Source organism: Nuphar pumila, chromosome 4 (assembly GCF_984573655.1).
Source record: "Nuphar pumila chromosome 4, dmNupPumi1.hap1.1, whole genome shotgun sequence".
In the NCBI taxonomy this organism is placed as follows: domain Eukaryota; kingdom Viridiplantae; phylum Streptophyta; class Magnoliopsida; order Nymphaeales; family Nymphaeaceae; genus Nuphar; species Nuphar pumila.
In genome coordinates, this window is record NC_143252.1 from 142979935 (window position 1) to 142985934 (window position 6000).

Sequence of the window (6000 nt, forward strand, 5' to 3'; positions counted from 1 at the left end):
CTTTCTCCATTTGTTCTCTCCTCATTTCAACATCTTCACTTGATACCCATTTGGGTTCAAGAAGGGATAGCTCATCCCACAAAGGGCCAAGAGTGCTATAGTAATCTCTTACACTCATTTCACCTTGCTTAATGGTACGAATTTTTTCTTGGATGAAGAATTGACGAGCAAGGTCTTTTTGGGTATACATACCTTTCATAAAGAACCATGCTTCATTTGCTAGGCGGAATTTGGCAATGTTGGCGCAAATCTTTAACTCCACGTTGTTCATGAACCATGCAAGAATTTTTGCATGCTTACTTTCCCAATCTTCTACCTTGGATTGGTGATCTTCAATAGCTTTCATGCGAGCATTTCCTTCTAGAGCTTTTTCTTGATCACCATCAATTTTTGTAAGTTGAAGTTGAGGTTCCCTAATGGTGCCCATAACGTATCCCCAAAGCTTTTTACCTTTGAGGTTGTTCTCCATGACGGCGGCCCACATCATGTAGTTAGTACCATTGAGCTTGAAGGAGAGATCAATCTTTTGTTCTCCTTCCATTATATAATCAAGAATGGAGGACAAACAAAGAGAGATAAAACAAGACAACTAGCAATATGAATCAAGAGCACAACCAAGACTCTGATACCATGTAATGAAATATGCGGAAAAGAAATGTATGTCCTACAATGGACATTCACACATAGAAATCAAAGAACAAGTCCAAAAGAGGACGTACACAAAAGCCAATAATGGCTAGAAAGCATAAAATCTTATAAATGCACAAAAGGGCTTGAAGAAGCCACACATTACAAAGGGGGAGACCCCACTTATTTATAGGCAAGAGAGGAGTGAGGGAGAGATAGAGAAAAGCAAGAGAGAGGGACCATTGGGAGTCCCAACAAGGAGTCGTTGGGCTCCCAACGGTCACAATTGTGACCGTTGGGGGCCCAACGACTCTTTGTTGGGGCCCCCAATGGCTGTGCATTAAATGCACAAAAAAGAAATAAAAAAACAAAAAAGAAAAAGGAAAAAAATAGAAAAAGAAAAAGGAAAAAAGAAGAAAAGGAAAAAGTCTAAAATGCCCCTATTGGGCGAGATTACAAAACTACCCCTTATCGGGTAGTGAATGAGAACTATATATATATATATATATATATATATATATATATATATATATATATATATATATATATATATATATATATATATATATATATTTTAACACATGGATCATCGAGTAAGTAATAGAAGTAACAAAATCAAGTCTGCTTCTTCCACTTGATATCTTATTTTTGGAGGCCTTTTCCCTTGCAGTGTTGAAGGGAGGCGTTACCGGGTGCCACCAAATTTTCCTGTTTGGGTCCGGCCGTCTGATACTATACAATTTGCTTCTGACAAGAAGGTAGCAAAATATCACTATCACGGTTGCATAAATAGGATATATATTCTGTTATTCCCAACCTTCATTCACTGATGGTGGTTTCAGCTAGTTTCATTGTTTTTATGGTGGTGGTGGTGGTGGCTGCATTGGTTCCTCAATGACCTGACATACAATCATTGAAACATAACTACATATGATGACTCTATGAGGTCACTAGCAACCTGAGTCAAGAATAAGTCTGTACTTTCAAACCATAACTGGACTTTCAGGGCTCATGAGCCGAGAAAATTTTCTTCTTTGGTAAATCTACCAAGGTCTTAGTCATAGTGATCCACCAATTTAACCACTACAACCATATTCAAAATGCAATCTGCGACTGTGCCAGCCATCTTTTGTGTAAAAGTACAGCGAGGTTTGCAGGAACAGAGAAAAAATGAAGACCAACCGTTGTTGAGCACATCATGAGAGAAGCTGCCAGTGAAGAGCAGACGGTTTGTTAAGCCACCGGCTATTCTACATGCCGTGATTCATGCATTATTGTGCTTGCTAGTGCGAAACTGGAGCATCCTGGAGTAAGAAGAAAATCTGCAAATCCATTTTTAACTCAACCCCATGTGGATGCTTGTTTTGCTTTTCTACAACCTGTGGGGGGCTGTAATATTTTGTACAATACTTATCCTAGGCAAAGATCTGAACCTTCCTTTATGGAAAGAGCTGAATGTGTCAATACAGAAACCACAGAAACCAAAATTGCAGAATATTCAGAGGATTTTTTTGTTCTCTTTCAACTCTTTCACGTAAAACTGGCTTGTCCATCCATCATCCTATTTCCCAGCACTTTTTGAAGATTGGTTACATTTGTCCGAATAAGCAGTTTTGATTATCTTCCCCATCACACTGAAATAGCAAAAATGTGGTCTTCCCCGGACGCTGACCAACTCATGGTCAACAGATTACCGTTCATGCAAGGCCATGGTACCCCCACAAGCATTCTTCACTGGAAAAACCTTCAAGAGAACACCCCCCCTTTTCGCAGAACCAAAACATTGCACTCCCCATCAACACTGCAGAACACTTTGGCAATTCAACCTTGGCCTATCTTCTGATGAATTTCCTATACCAAGCTATGCCATGCTTGTGCACCCCGAGTCTCGAGGCAATAGTCTCCTCATCTTCACTCAGGCCTTGTCTTCCACTACAGACTTGAGGGGGTGAAGAGACACTGTTCCCATGGTTTCATTTTCTTTGAACAAGTTGTGAGTGGGAACGTGGGCTATGCACACTTGGCTAGGTGGGCATGCTTAAGGTGTTCAAGTTAAAAGACACGCATCAGGAGTTTGATACCTGCTTTCTTGCCGTAAGGCTGACTGAATACTTGCTTTGATATAAGGAACTTCAAAAGGGAACTATTGGACACAGATAACTGCACTTGCTATTGAAGGGATGTGCTATGTTCCTTGAGTGGTGTCTAATTGCACCGCCTTGCTTGTGCAAGCGGGTGCAGGGTGGGTACAGTTCCCGACTTTGGCAATATCATGATCGGGATAATGCATAACATATACACTAACCCCTTAACAATCAATTAAGCAAAATAAAACAAAAAAAAAATCCAATTACTTACAATCGTTCTCACACATGCTTCACTGGTTGGCTACAAGATTATTTGGAGCATACATTGCATGCTCTAACCATTTGCAGATGGATTATGCAACAAAATAAAGCTGAGACATGTCTAAATAGGATAGGTCGCTCTGGCCGATGCATTAGTGGCCAACCTTGAGCTGGATCCAAACCATGCTAGTGCACCAGCAGGCTCAATATGTACGGTACATGCATGGTGGGTCTGATCGAAAATGACCAATCAGGGTATATGGTCACTATCCATACAATGCCAGTAGTGTAGTGCCAACAAGCGCATTAATTCTACATGTTTGTGTGTGGGGGAGCTCATGTGTGAGAAGACAAGCAAGCACCAATTTGCTCCATCTAGTGGGAGGGGTTCCTCCAAGACAAGACCCTAATAAGAACAAGCCAGGAAATTCACTGCCATGAAAAGGGATCAAAACCTACAAAGATCATAATTTTATGGGGTTTTGTGAAGGTTTTGGTTGCGAAATATGCACGTTAAGGAAGTTGGGGCCTAGTGTTAGGAGAACTAAGGACATGGAAGGTGTGGGCCCCGTGTGTGTGGGTGTTGACCTGTGGACCCCACCACCCCAAGCTAGGGTATGTACCCCAATGTAGGAATATGACATTGGTGTATTTAGGGAAAGCTGCCCTAGTTGTACTGAACTTGAATAAATGGATATATGATGCAAATGAATACTTGGTAAGTGGAAACAACTGGACTGGACGTATGACTTGGTTTACCCTTGGTTGTTGTTGATTCCCAATTCAATGTGGAGTTTTGGACAAGTGTGACAGCAAGTTAATTAGGTCTTGGCTGTGTTGATTTCCCAATCTATGCCGACCACTTTGAGTGCAAATTGCAGGTGGGTCGTCCTTTTTTCTTGACTAGTTGTGTTGATTAGTCAATGGCACAATAATGTAGATGAGTCAACTTGGCTTGCACGAACACCCCTTTATGAACCCAGTAAAAAGTTTCCCGGAGTGCTCTAAAGAACTTGTTTTCTACTCGCAGTAAATGAAAATCAGTAATTCATTTTACTGAGTTTTGGAGGGACTAGCGGTTGAACCAATATAGTTGGGGGTAAGACTTGACGATGATCTCTCTCTCTCTCTCTCTCTCTCTCTCTCTCTCTATATATATATATATATATATATATATATATATATATATATATATATATATATATATATATATATATATATATATATATCTGTGTGTGTGCCAATCAAATATGTTTGCTGATATGAATCTAGATTTTCATAATTTTTTTTTTTGTAAATCTAACCCTGCAAATGCATTTGGTGTGGTCCATTTGCTAGGAATCGAGTGTTGGATCAATGTAATTGGATCAAGAAATATGATTTTTTATGTTTGAATATTTATGAAAATTCTAAGTCATTGATTTTCAACCCTTAAAAGATTCTTATTGTACATCATAATTGGATGATCCAAAAGTATGTTTCTATAAAACCAAGCGTCTAGATCACATTCGTACTGTGAAAATTTAAAAAAAAAATATAAAAATCTTGGTTCATACCACTAAACATATTTGATTGATATATATACGTGTGGCAGGTGCTTAAACATTAGGTACTTGAACATGTTGGTTGTCCATTGTGCGCTCGATAGATGGCCAACGTAAAAGAACGAGCAATAGCTGTGACAAAGTCGCCGCTATTGACCTTTAGCAGGGATTTTTGTCACCGCTAAGGACTTTTGTTGTCGTTATTGCTCATTTGGCAGAAAAACTTGTTTTTGATGGACGGTCAACATGTTCAAGCACATATGCACTACTCTCTCTCTCTCTCTCTCTCTCTCTCTCTCTCTCTATATATATATATATATATATATATATATATATATAAGAAACTGAAATATGTTTACCAACCAAATATGTTTGTTGGTATAAATCGAGATATATATTCATAGTTTTTTTTTTTGCAAATCTAACCTTGCGGATGCATTCAACATGGTCCATTTGCTAGAATCGATTGTTCGATCATCTTAATCAGATCAAGAAATGTGATTTTTTATGCTTGAATACTTATAAAAATTCTAAGCCATTGATTTTCAACCCTTAAAAGATCTTTTTTATACATCGTAATTGGATGATCCAAGAGTTTGTTTCTATAAAACCACGCATCTAGTTTACATCGTAAGGTAAAATAAAATAAAAAAGTAAAAACACCTATAAAAATCTTGGTTCATACCATTAAATATATTTGTTTATATATATATATAGTATCTAAAATATGAGAATTGAAATAAGAGAACTTAAAACATGGGCATTACTAACACTTTTTTTGCAAATTCAACCATGTGGATGTGCTTGGCATGTTGAATTTGCTAGGAATCAACCATTGGATCATGTATTTTTGTTGAAAAATGTGATTTTTGAATACTTGAATATTTATGAAAATTATGAGACATTGATTTTAAAACCTAAAAAAAATTAGGTTTATGCATCAAAACCGGATTATTCAAGACCAGGTTCTTATAAAACCAAACATGTAGATCACATACGTACGGTTAGATTCTATTGAAAAGAACAAAAATCCATGAAAATAGTGGTCCACACATTAGTTCTCACATTCTAGTGATTATATATATATATATATATATGGGTAACTCGAATATGTTTACTAGTAAAACACGTTTACTAGTAAAACATGTTTACTGGTGAGATTTTCATAAATTTTTTTTTTTTAATTTCACCTGATGTGATCTAGATAATTGATTTTATAGAAACAGACTCTTGAAGATGCACAAGAAGATTCTTTTAAAGCTTGAAAATCAACAGCTTAGAATTTTTTAAATAGCATAAAAAATTTGCATTTCTTGATAAAAAATACATGATTCAGGTAGATTCATTGCAAATGGATCATGCCGAATGCATTTGCAGGGTTAGATTTACAAAAAAACATCAAAAATGCCTAGTTCAAACCAGAAAACATGTTTTGCAGGTAAACATATTACAGTTTTCTCTCTCTCTCTCTCTCTCTCTCT

The 6000-nt window shown here is 37.2% G+C and overlaps 1 protein-coding gene across 1 annotated transcript in view; it reads left to right on the forward strand.

The window, feature by feature from the left end:
• The window catches only part of EMB2758 (Tetratricopeptide repeat (TPR)-like superfamily protein), a 36860-nt gene extending 35537 nt beyond the window's left edge, over window positions 1-1323 (forward strand). Inside the window, exon 6 of the mRNA XM_090003826.1 lies at window positions 1298-1323. The gene's annotated coding sequence lies outside the window, so the exon portion shown is untranslated. The remainder of the gene's footprint in view (window positions 1-1297) is intronic.
• The last annotated feature ends 4677 nt before the right edge of the window (window positions 1324-6000 follow it).